The following is a 13,793-nucleotide window of genomic DNA, read 5'->3' on the forward strand; positions in this document are numbered from 1 at the left end:
TAAAAAAACCGTGATGGTATAGCCATAAAATCTGTTTATACTAGTATACAATCCAAAGTTTATTACTGCACTCCCCCCCCCCCCCTCCCCGTTTTTTCAATGTTGAAATAGACCAACAAGTTCGCCTATTGCATAAATAGTCTCGCCCGATATTTTTAGAATTTGTATGCTCCCGAATAACGCTATAAAAGGCGAAGTGTAATTGGTCGATATTTAAATTGTTATTTATAGATGAAATGTCACCTGGACATGGCAGTCCATGCAATGCTGTTAGATCTACTGGCTAGACCCAGTAGAGCTAATTTTAATCAGATTGAGTTTATTACTGCACTTTTTCCCTGTTTTTTTTTTCAATGTTGAAATAGACAAAGTTCGCCTATTGCATAAATAGTTTCGCCCGATATTTTTAGAATTTGTATGTTCCCGAATAACGCTATAAAAGGCGAAGTGTAATTGGTCGATATTTAAATTGTTATTAATAGATGAAATGCCACCTGGACATGGGATTCCACGCAATGCTGTAGAGCTAATTTTAATCAGATTGCACTTTTCACAAAATCAGCTTGTTTGAAAATTACCCAAATTAGTCACGTCCCACGTTTGCCACATGCTGAAACATGGTACATGGATATAAAACATCATTACCAGTGGCGGATCCAGAAAATCCATTTAGGGGGAGGGAGCCATGGCATGTAGCGGAATGCCAAGGGAACTTTGAGGGAGGTTTGGAGGGGGTCTAAAATTTAGGGGGTGGGGGGGGTGGTGGTGGTGGCTGGCCCATAGATCCGCCTCTGATTACAGCCAACCAAATAGCACTTCTGGTAAAAAATCTATTGTAATTTGTTTTAATAACTCCTTGGCTATCACTAAGCTTTCATATTCTAAATAATCACCCTTGAAATAAAGATTTATATTATGCAAAAATAATAAAGGAATCTTTTCGCGACATGGTAAACAAGGGAGCTAACTGTATACTACTACCTAGAGGCTGAAAGTGTATAAATTAATGACGTCGTAGCCGCACCTGACGTACTAAAACGACGTCATGCGTTCATGCTTACTCAGGAGACTTATTAGGCCATGCCCTTGGAACAGCCATTGGGCTATTTCTCGTTCTAGTCAGTGCAGCACGACTGGTATATCAAACGTCGTGGTATGTGCTATCTTTTCTTTGGGATAGTGCATATACAAATATTACACGTTTTGTATCCAGTTCCAAATATGGAATGTTTATAAAGTTTATCTAATTATCTATAAAAGATCCCTTGCTACTAACGGAAACATGTTGAAGTTTTTTTCTCTCTAAGACTATGTGTCAAAATAACCAACTGTTTGACATCCAACAGCCGATGATTAATAAATCAATGTGCTCTAGTGGTATCGTTAAACACAATTAACTGTTTCTGTCCTTGACCAATCTGAATGAGATATAAACGGTTATATAGCGTCAGGACTACACAAATATTAAGAGAGGAAACCCGCTGTCGCCACTTCATGGGCTACTCTTTTCGATTAGAACCAAGGGATTTTGTATATGCACCATCCGACAAACATGATAGTACATACCACGGCCTTTGATATACTAGTCGTGGTGCACTGGCTGGAACGAGAAATATCCCTATGGCCCCACCTACGGGGATTGATCCCAGACCGACCGCGAATCGAGCAAGCGCTTTTCCATTGGGCTACATCCCCCCCCCCCCCCCCCCCCCCCATGGACAAATGAAAACGAAAGGCTGGACTCTAAGCACCAGATTCAAAGGATGGGCCCGATTTAGTCACCAGTTGATTTATAATGTGTCTTTTAAGAACCATGCAATCATAACCGTTTGATGAGATACATTTGCCGTACAAGATTATTATTTTGATCCATTTTGTAGACGGGGAAAAAGACGCCAACTTTATCTCTAACCCACTCACCTGCCCCCTACCCCCCCCCCCCCCCCCCCCCCCCCATTCCCGGTGACAGATACTTTCATTACGCCGCTAGTACACTTAGAAAACATTTTCAGTTTACTGAAACAAAGTTTGGTTCTCTTTTAACTTAACATTTGCCAGTACTGTCGGTTAAAGCCGGCGCACACGAGCGATAAAAAACGCAGCGACGTGCGTCAAAAATCGCAGTCCGGCAATAATCGGATGAACGCAGTAAAAACGCACAATGTGCGACTAACCTGCGTTGCGGCTGAGTTGCGTTTTTTAATACTGCGATGCATTTTTAGGAATCAAACATGTGTGATATTGAAAGCAGACGGATCCGATTGAAAACGCACCGTGTGCGCTAGTCTGCTTCTGCGCTGCGTTGAGATTTGTTAGATAAACCAATTCTCTGTAAAAGCGTTTCAAAATGGCGTCATCCACCGACACCATGTGGACTCAAATTAAGGAAACGAAGATATGTCGATAGAGCTCTTCCAGGAGAGAGCGTGCCCGTACCAGGTTCAATCACCGGAGTATAGTGACAGAGTTTTGAAGGCTGCGGCAATGGGGGAAATTGCCGAAAAATTACAAATGACTGGTATGTGTAATTTTCGTACTGTAAGCCTTCATTTGACGTAAATAAAGTCAACGACATGATATGTAACCCTTTGTTTTTTTTTTTTTTTTTTTTTGCATCGCAATTTATTTGCAGTGTAATGTTTGCTGCCATTTTGTACATATCACATGATTATACACATCACATGAAAAATCCCTAACCTATCGCTGGTAAACGCCAACGCGACGAATGTAGGCGCACACAAGCGGCATGGGTTTTTAGACGGACTGCGATTTTTAACGCACGTCGCTGCGTTTTTTAAAGGCCTTTACACACTATACGCGAATTCGCGAGCGAATTAGACAGGCGAGCGAGTGAAAAATATAGAACAAACACAAACTATACTGTGAATGCACACTGCACGCGTACGAATGGAGAGCGAGCGAATACTTAGGCGAGCGAATTTAAAAAATAGAATAAAATGGCACCGTCAACCAAATAAAATAAAAAGGAAGAACTGATAATAGCCGTCCAAGAACATCCAGTGCTTTATGATAAAATCAGCTGCAACTACAACTCCACAACTGGTGTAACAAAGGCCGTGGTATGTACTATCCTGTCTATGGGATGGTGCATATAAAAGACCCCTTGCGTTAAATAAAACAGCTCTTTCTTTCTTTTACAACATGAGAATAGAACATTTTAAGTTATTGTCTATTTTTACTATTTATGAAACTAATAGTAATAAATGCATACAATACCTCAAAGTTATTGCTAATCATTGTTCATCAGAAACTGCTTCACGAAACGGCGAGTATTGTCACTGGCAACTGAAAATTCGCACGAATTTTTTTTTTTTTTTTCGCGAGCAGTGTGCATGTACTTGTCGCTAGTGTCAACGCGAAATTCGCGCCAACAATCGCTCGCGTACAGTGTGTAAAACACTTAACGCTCGTCTGCGCCGGCCTTTAGATATAATACTTATGCTTGTCGCGCACTGCGTAATGTAACCTTATTCAGTATGTTGATGTAGCGGTTTATTGGCATATTATATAGGCTATATAGAGAATAATACATGAGTGGCCGTTAGATACCATTTATCTCACAAGTTGTTTTAAAAGAGAAAGCGAGTTTGATACGTTTTTAAACAACGAGGTGTGAGATAAATGGTATCTAACGGACACGAATGTATTATTCTATTTCTTACATATCCTCAAAAACCAGATTTTAAGCAAATTTTAACATTTTTATCTACTAAAATGTAGTTACAACCTTTTGCACTTGTAGCTGACTTACACGTCACAACACATGATTGTGTGTGTGTGTGTGTGTGTGTGCATGTGTGTGTCTGAGTCACTGTGTGTATGTATGTATGTATGTATGTATGTATGTATGTATGTATGTATTGATGTATGAATATCTATATATTGTATGAATGTCGAGGTTGACTGTTACATACATAGATATCAACACACTGGCGCAGGGGATAATTAAATCCTTTCTGGGCTCACAAATTGTCCCAAGCCATTGCTGGGACTCGAACCTATGGCACCGAATCGCCCGCAAATTGCTGACTAACCACGATGCGTTCTGAGCTATCCAGACATGTATGTATGTATGTGTGTATGCATGCATGTGTGTGTGTGTGTGTGTGTGTGTGTGTGTGTATTTGTGTATGTGTATGTGTGTGTATGTATATGTATATGTGTATATTTATTTATTACATGCATTGAAATGTATATTGTTTATGTTTGGAATACATTGTGTAATGATCGGCAATCCAAAGAAACATAATATTCGTATTCGTATAGTAAAATTCCAGTGGAATGCAATGAATACGTCTACTTGTGATAGGCCCTACACTAGAAAAGTAGCGCTATGTAAGGATGAAAGGCGACCAATCACTTGAGAGGGTTCTAAATGGATAGGTGACAAGTCACGAGTGTAAATTCTTCACCACCTCTCTACCTGTTTGTTTTAATGACATCAACTATCAACAAGCTAAATGTGCTGTTCAGTCTGTCAAGCAGCTGTTATCAGAAACTGTTGTCCAGTTTTACAGATGACTGCCTGCAACTGTCTTACGAATGACTGTCAGAAGCCATGTTGTCCAGTCTTACTAATAACTGTCAGAAACTGTGATGTCCAGTCTTTCCAGTGACTGTATCAGACAGAGGAAACATGACGCGGCTCACTGCGAGCCCTCCCTCTGAGATCGATTCCACTCGGTGGTTTCTCTGTATCATCTCCCGCACGTAGATAATCGAGAACATAACATGAGTAACCAACCACAAACACACAGGAGTTATATTATTATATATTTGCCGATAGCATAACATACTCGAATTTTTCTCAGCGAAAGATCAGCTAAATATGAGAGGGCGTTGGTTTATTTCAGATCTACTAACGGAGTGAACAGTAAGATCTAGATCAGATAGACATCCCCGTCCCTCTTCATAATTCAAAGGGGATAAATAAAATTAATTTCTCTCACCTACTAAAAATTATTATAAATTTACATAATGTTTATTATTTTTTCCTGTATTAGTTTTGTTTTGTTAATATGTGTCTCCATTTTGTATGCATTTAGGATTATATAAAAACATAATAGAGAAAATATATTTTAAAACCCCATGAACACACGACATTCTTCCTTATGGGTGAGTAGTGCTGGTTTATTTTTATCTGACAAATGGTTTTACAAAGTGCGAATAAAATATAACGTTTTGGTTATTTTTAATATAGTTTTACTTTTCTTTTTACGTCAAGCTAAACTGAAATGTTTGACAAAAAACCCACCCACTTGACATTTTTGGAGGAGGATGTTAGTGTAGTTGCCTTACACCTTCCCACCAACTCGTTAACACCAGCACGTTAACACCAGCTCGTTAACACCAACCCGTTAACACCAACTCGTTAACACCAACACCAACCTGTTAACACCAACACCAACTCGTTAACACCAACACCAACCTGTTAACACCAACACCAACTCGTTAACACCAACTCGTTAACATCAACACCAACCTGTTAACACCAACACCAACCCGTTAACACCAACTTGTTAACACCAACACCAACCCGTTAATACCAACACCACCCGTTAACACCAACACCACCCGTTAACACCAACACCAACCCGTTAACACCAACTCGTTATCACCAAACTCGTTATCACCAACTCATCAACCTGCACGTACCAGCCTGAACGCCAAGTAAGACAATGATACCGACCACCATATCTTAGCGGCAGACGACTTTCTCTATGAACACTCCCACAGGACAACACATACCAACACCTTTAATATACCATGCAGTCATTAAGCACTGTTTATTTTATTATTGCAAGCACCATATACGTCAATTGGTTTATGTCGAGATGGAGAGAACAGTGCCCTTGCTCACCAACGAACGCCCATTGTAGCAGACGTTCTTAACTATCTATGAACTGTCCCACAGAATAGCACATACCAAGGTCTGATATATATTGCAAGCACCATATACGTCAATTGGTTTATGTCGAGATGGAGAGAACAGTGCCCTTGCTCACCAACGAACGCCCATTGTAGCAGACGTTCTTAACTATCTATGAACTGTCCCACAGAATAGCACATACCATGGTCTGATATATATTGCAAACACAACCTCATTATTGATTATATTATGAACACGCCACTGTTACCTATTCTTATGCAGTTTTAGGAACAGCCACTTCGTAATGTTAGTCATATTTGACGATACTTTGCTGATGTAATTAACAGTTTTCAAATGCTGTATTTATTAGAAAACATAGTTAAATAGTTATTAAAAATGTCACCTTACCTGTCATTCTAACCGGCACACATGTGTACATTCACAGTTGGGAGGTTTTGATTATGACATCATCCAGTGGGTGTGAGTGTACTACACGGGGACATAACGAATGTGCTAATCAACTAAACCTTGTTCACAACGTTGCGCCAAAAGTTTCCATCCATGCTCGATTAGACGCGTTTGTATTTACTTATGTATACCGTAACAGATAGACGTAGGAGACGGGGAAGTTGTCGAAAAGGAGATTCGTGGGGGTTGGGTGGTGGATTAAGAATTAAATATTTCATATTGAAAATCGGACAAACCAGCAAACCTAAGTACAGTCAATGAAAATTAGAAGAATACGATGGGAAAGTAGTTGCATGGAAAATGGCTGTATTCCAAGATTGAAGAATTAATTAATTTCGTTGTGGGTTTTTTAATTTTTTTTATCTGTTTTGGGGTTTTTGTTTTCCCCCAGTAAACTGTATCTGGAAAAATCTTCTTTCTTTCGATCAAGGCGCTGTCGCCCCAATGCTGACATAAACTTGATAAATATGACAGTTTTAACATTATCATAATGAAATTGATCAGTATCGAAATCGGAAGCGCATGTCCGTCATTTTGTCCATATGTCTGTTTTGTCATAAGCTCCACACAGCGCATCTATAGACGTTAGCATTGTGGAACTGATTTGATCATGGTCTAAATTGTGCATACAAACCAAGGCATCAAAGAATTAAACATTTTATTCGAACATTTTGTTTTTCAAGTAAATAAGGACACAAGTGTCGAAAATATTACCTATGTATTGGCGGCTGCGGGTTTCTTCTCTCTCTCTCTCTCTCTCTCTCTCTCTCTCTCTCTCTCTCTCTCTCTCTCTCTCTCTCTCTCTCTCTCTCTCTCTCTCTCTCTCTCTCTCTCGCATGTTTTGCAAATGCAATATAACTGATACCGTCTAACACGTTTTAAAAATATATTAAGTATACATAAGCCGCTCATTCTGTCTGCTTGTAGTTAAACTATGTAATTAAACTTGCGGCGCGGGACTGTAGTGAGGGCCTCCAGCCAAATGGAGATATTCGCTTAGACTACTGTCGTGTTATGCGCCCTCGGGCATCGGTTTGTCGCTATTTACAGAAGATACATTTTAACATCTGCTCGAAGTACAAGTGTCAACTTTGTGAAATGCAGAGCGGAAAACAAATGTGGCATAGATATAGATTTTTAAAAATTAAATTTACATTTCGGTCATTACCGGACGATTGCCGATTGCCCCATTTATTTTTTAATATGCTACCTATTTACAATGAACCAGGTTCTCCTTGAATGTTAAATATATATATATGTACATTAAAAGTGTTTGTGCTTGTATCATAGTAAAATATATTTACTGCATGCTTGCGTTCTTGTTTTCATTTAAAAACTTTAGTGTATGTTGTTTAAAATTGATTAGTTAAAAGAAAAAAAGAAATATTTTATTTAACGACGCACTCAACACATTTTATTTACGGTTATATGGCGTCAGACATATGGTTAAGGACCACACAGATACTGAGAGAGGAAACCCGCTGTCGCCACTACATGGGCTACTCTTTCCGATTAGCAGCAAGGGATCTTTTATTTGCGCTTCCCACAGGCAGGATAGCACCATGGGCGTACGACCCGGGGGGCAAAACAGTGGGAAAATAGTGGGGAAAATTCGGGCAGTTTTTATCTGAGTAAAATTTCGGGCAAATCAATCCCTCCAGCCCCCCTAAATCAAAGAGTCCCCATACGCCCATGGATAGCACAAACCATGGCCTTTGTTGAACCAGTTATGGTCGGTGCAAGTGGTTTACACCTACCCATTGAGCCTTGCGGAGCACTCACTCAGGGTTTGGAGTCGGCATCTGGATTAAAAATCCCATGCCTCGACTGGGATCCGAACCCAGTATTTACCAGCCTGTAGACCGATGGCCAAACCACGACGCCATCGAGGCCGGTGGTGATTAGTTAAAATATTCTAACCTGGCCTCCAAAGATACAAGCCAGGAGGTCCAGGCCTATTTTTTTTCTTCTACGTTTTGTGCATCATTAGCCAACAATTTTCATAGTTGCGACGTAATGTCGAAGGCGTCATTGCACGAGGCAACAACCTCTTCGAAACACCAGTATTTTAATAATTTTCTCTTCTATTAGGCCGTTCTAATGCGGCAAAATATTCTGTTTCAACCCTTGAGTATATTAAATGTTTGAAAAGTGCTATTTCATTAGCCTAATTGGCTTATCACCCTCTAATAATTTTCGTGTAGTCGAAATTATCCTTATAACTTTACTCCAGAGAAAGATTCCTAAGTTCGACGCATAGTTGTCAGGTTTATGTTTGATTCTAAAGATCATTCTATATGGATTTAATCTGAATTTGTATCCGAAACGTTTTTAAAAGATAGGTTCGATCTTCCAATCATATAGCTATTTTCTAACTGCAATTATATTTCTAATCATTTTATAAATTGAATCAAAATCATAATTGTCAATTAAGCCGGAATATAGTGTCTGCCTGTGACGGAACATGCTCTTATCTTTTCGCCTGTGGCGATGTTAATTGTTTTAGAGGGCCGTGTGCAGCTTGGTTACGTAATACCCCCGCGCGACGGTGGTAGAGCTGCGTTCCAATATGCACTTAGACCAGTTGTGGAGGCCATGTGGCCAGTAGTTACGTAATAACTCCGGTAGTACGGTTTTACGACCGTGGGTTCTAGCGAACTAGGCACGGTCTGTCTGGCCATCTAAGAGAAAATACCGTCCCAGGGAGTTGTGGAAATATCTCATGATAGGTGAGGTACCGCGTTGTGCCCCCAGGCGATATTCGCTGTCTCTGAGATTTTTGAATAAATAGATAGGATTTTAGATATATCGGGGAGAAACATTGGAAGGCTCCCGGGGAACGTAGTCCGACTGGACTGGTAAATATATTTTTTCTGCTCTGTTGTATAACCTTGATGTGATTGATGTGACTTTAAATATTTTAATACTGTATTGTACCAATATTCTTTAGACAGTGTCTCCGGTAATCTGACGAAGTAAATTGTAGGCTTCACTGTTCTAATATTTTTATACGAGTATTTGGTAAGTTAAAGCTTAGCCAGTCATCCTAGAGGACCTAGGTAAACTGTAGGTTATTGTCTTTATTGGGATATGTACCAGTATTAATTCTGTATTACAAGGTTACTGAATGAGTAGTTAAGGGTTAATTAAAAATTAACCAGTTAGGAATAGAGTTGTAATTCCTTTATTAATTAAGTTCCCCTGGCAGCGTTTCTCAATTATCACACGTGTGTGTGTTGTATCACCGTGAAGTGATTAGAATATGGTGTAAACTAGACACCTAGTGTTTAACTAATTAAGTGATTAGCTCTGGGTTGTTATTATATTGTTGTTGTTAATTAACTACTGCGGTAAGTACATTTGTCAGCGTAGTGTTAATACAGATTCCAAAGTGCATTGTGTTTTGTTGTGTTTTCTAGTGAACTAAACGTGCTACATATATATATATATATATATATATATATATATATATATATATATATATATATATATATATATATATATATATATATATATATATATATATTTATATAAGATCTTATCTCTGATTATACCTAGAGCCGAGCCACTCGGGTATTAGACTGCCCGATACAGAGAGATCTAAAAGATATACAGTTAGAAGAGATATTTGGATAATCGTGTTTTATTCAGTTACGGGTATTATAGGATCCATCCCCGTGACACTGCCAATTTTTTTTTCCAGTTTATGCTTTCAGTAAAAATGGTTTCCCATCTGGTCTTAAACGATGCGTCTCTGTGAGTTCTTAATAACACTGTATATGTCTTTAGTTTTTGCGACTGTCACGTCTTTGTTCGTAGCACCTACGTTGATACCAAAGATGGCGTTTAAGTCACCATCAAAAGGATCTTATTCTTTAATGTCCATAATAGCGGTCGCGAAAAGTTGTCCTGTGGGTCTTTAATTTGGCGATAAAATGCCGCTTTAGTCGGACAACCAGCGAAGTCCATAAAGTCTTTCGTCCCCAAGTCCCAAATGTCTCTGACTAAAGTTAGTCCTTCACTATGTATGTGCTTGTATTGTTTGCTACCTATCGTCGTGGAGAGGTTCAGGACTCGAACTTATGCCAGTTGTGATTTGTTTGTTTGTTTATTTTGTTTATTTGTTTGTTTGTTTATTTAATTTCGTGTATGGCTTTAGTTTCTTAAATAAAGCAAGTGCCGAATATCGGTTGGTTCAAGCAGTGCAGCTATGTATGAATACACCCCCATAAACTTCGCCATCTCACAATCTCATCCACTGCCCGCATACTTTTTGCACAAGCGACTGTATCCTGCTATAGTTTTGTAACCTTTCGTGCATAAAATTATGGTACACTGATAGAATTATCCCACGTCTTGTATTTTAATGTTGCTGCTCACGGCCCCCCTCCTGTTTTTTAAACAAAACATTTAACGCAACCCGACCAAAAATGAAGACGCCGCGTGGTTAACTCGTCATACGGAGGGGTCAATTTGTGTCCCACAGCAATTTTAAAAATAATTGTCATGGGTGAAACAGTCCACCGACGGCAATTTTGAGCCTGCCTATGGTAGTGACATTTGCAGCAAATAAACCTGACTGAAAGGCTATCTTGTTATATGTAGACATCTTTTAAATGTGCAAATGTTATAGCATACTCTTTAAATGTACTAGAGATACAACTTTGCGGTGGTTTCAGTACAGAATATTGCATCGAATACTCGCAACTAACCATTTTTTTATATACTATTCACTATAATATTATAGATACCAATAAATGTACTTTCTGTAATCTGCTGCCAGAGACAATGAAACACTTATTCTATGATTGTCATTTTCTTAAAAAAAACTATGGAAATCTATTGCAAATTGGATAACAAATACTATTTGTGAACATATTACTTTTGATAAACATATAGTTATCTTAGGTTTGCCTAATGAACAAAACAGCAGTGTAGTAAACTGGATGATTATTAATATAAAATATTATATTTATTCTATAAAAATGCAAAAACAGAAATTGAACTTACGATCATTACAACGGACAATTAAAAACAAATTAGAAATTCAAAGGTGTATTCTGCTTAAAAACTGTGAATACGAATATTTTGAAACATATTGGCAGAAATGGTATAATTTATTTATTGACAATTTTACATGAACTTTTTCAACTGTAGTTTAACATACTGGCTTAGAGACAAACATTAAAAGATAAAATTTGCAACCCGTTATTCTTTTCTTTCACTTCTGATATTTCGTTTTCCCCCTTTCTTCTTTCTCTTCTTTCTTGCTCCCCGAAATAATTAAAACTAATTACCGACATGTATGAAAACTGATGTACATGGATATTTGTGTGTGTGTGTGTGTGTGTGTGTGTGTGTGTGTGTGTAGGCGAGTGGATGAGAGAGTTTTTTGAATGCAGTATATGTTTTAAACATGAACATTGTGTACATGTAAATAGTCTGTATATACAGTGTGTATATATATATATGAAATATAATTAAAATATGTGTACGTCAGTGAGCTCAGGGCACCTCAACCCTGACACTGCCAAATATTTCTGAGGACAATGAAAAAATAGAAGAAAAAAAAGAGAAAAAAAGGGCAAATGTTAAATATTGGCAAATAACGTACACAAGGTGTATACATTTCGCCTATGTTGAGGAGCGTTATCGACGGCACAAAAGTGTCATCGGTAATACTTGCTACCTACGACAATTTATATGTCAACGACGGCAACTGCCGTCGGTGCCGTCGTTAAGTTCAAGCCATGTGATTTACCTGTTCTCTAGAAGGAAGTATCATCCGCAAAGTGCCCGATACTTAATTTAGAATCAGTACTTTTATTTGTAACGATTAACGCCTCAGCCAAATCATTAATAAAAATTCCAAAAAGTGTCGGTGCAATCACAGAGCCCTGGGGGATGCCATTTTCCAATTCCAATTTAGGTGAGAGGTATCCTACAAAGGTGTTAAGAATTGTTCAATAAATGAAAAAAGAGCACCTCTCACTCCTATTTAATAAATTTTGATCAACAACCCACGGCGCCAGGCCATGTTGTATGCCTTTTCTATATCCACAAATACACCGGCCACCCTGTGTCCCTTACAAAAAGCATCTTTAATTTCGGTCTGAAGACGCACAAGATGGTCGGTCGTGCAATGGTGTTTCCTGAACCCACTTTGAAAAACAAATAATAATTTGTTAGTTTCCAGGAAGTGGGAAAGGCGGTTGTTCACCATACATTTCATGGTCTGGCACACACTGGATGTTAAAGCTATAAGGCGGTAATTAGTAGGGTTAGTGAGGCCCCCCTTCCCCTTCTTGGGCACAGCAAAAACCTCTGCATGTTTCCAAGCAAGGGGATGGTAACCCTCGCTCCATACTAAATTAAACAAATCCATGAAGAGCTCAAGGGTTCTAGTCGGCATATTTTTGAAAAATAAATAACTAAATTTATCGGGCCAAGGAGCTGAGACCTTACGATGACTAAAAGCCTGGATAGTAAAGGATATATCATAATTACAGCCGCACATTGCCTCAAATTTGGGCCAGTTGGCTTGTTGAAATTCCATTTTTTGTTCTTTATTAGGCTCTTGCCAATCATAATTATTAAATGTTATTTTAATAGGTAAATGGCCACTACGTCTGTTATCTGAAGGGGTGGAGCGGGTGTGCTTGGTGGAGATTTGCCGGCGGGGGATTTTTAAGAAATCCCCCCAGATGTATGTCCCTTTGTTTAACACATTGAGGAATGCAGTAAATCGGAAGTTAAAGAAGTCTATCAGGCGGGATTTGGTCCCCCTGTCTACATGGTACCCGGATGACTTTTTGGCTGATGGTGTTCACTTTAATGCCCGGGGGATGCGGAAATACTTTTTCCGCATTCGGGAAGCTATCAAGCCTCGTTAGTGTCCCAACGGCCCTTTTAAGGGCCACTAGAACATTTGGGAGTGTTATGTACCAATTGCCAAACACGATTTTTAGAACATATAAAACATATTAAATATTTACATTAAAAACTATTAGTTGTTATTATCATTCGCTACCGTCCCGCCGTTGATCCCCGGGTTGAAGTGCTTGTTGGTCGGGTGCTTAAGGTCGCTCTTCCATCCAAGGGATGTACAGGCGGGTGGTTTTGAATGATTGCTAATTTGGTTTATATTTAGTGGTTTATTCTACTACTTGTTTACCTTCCCGCCGTTGACCCCCAGGTTGAAGTGCCTGTTTGGTCGATTGCTTAAGGTCGCTCTTCCATCCAAGGGGTGTACAGGCGGGCGGTTTTGAGTAGTTGGAAGTTATTATTATTGCCCTTATTTATAGGTATATTTATGCTTTTGTCGTTGCGCCGTTCTCTCCCCGGGTTGGAGTGAATGTTCGTGGTCGAATGCATAAGGTCGCTCTTCCATCCGGGGAGTCACAGGTGAAACGAGAAGCGTAATATATGTATGTAT

General features: G+C 39.0%; 1 protein-coding gene across 1 annotated transcript in view; it reads right to left on the minus strand.

The window, feature by feature from the left end:
* The window catches only part of LOC121368943 (apoptosis-inducing factor 3-like), a 55,728-nt gene extending 49,328 nt beyond the window's left edge, over positions 1 to 6,400 (minus strand). The window contains exon 1 of the mRNA XM_041493707.1: positions 6,299 to 6,400. The gene's annotated coding sequence lies outside the window, so the exon portion shown is untranslated. The remainder of the gene's footprint in view (positions 1 to 6,298) is intronic.
* Positions 6,401 to 13,793: the final 7,393 nt, after the last annotated feature.

This window comes from Gigantopelta aegis, chromosome 3 (genome assembly GCF_016097555.1).
Source record: "Gigantopelta aegis isolate Gae_Host chromosome 3, Gae_host_genome, whole genome shotgun sequence".
NCBI lineage: Eukaryota > Metazoa > Mollusca > Gastropoda > Neomphalida > Peltospiridae > Gigantopelta > Gigantopelta aegis.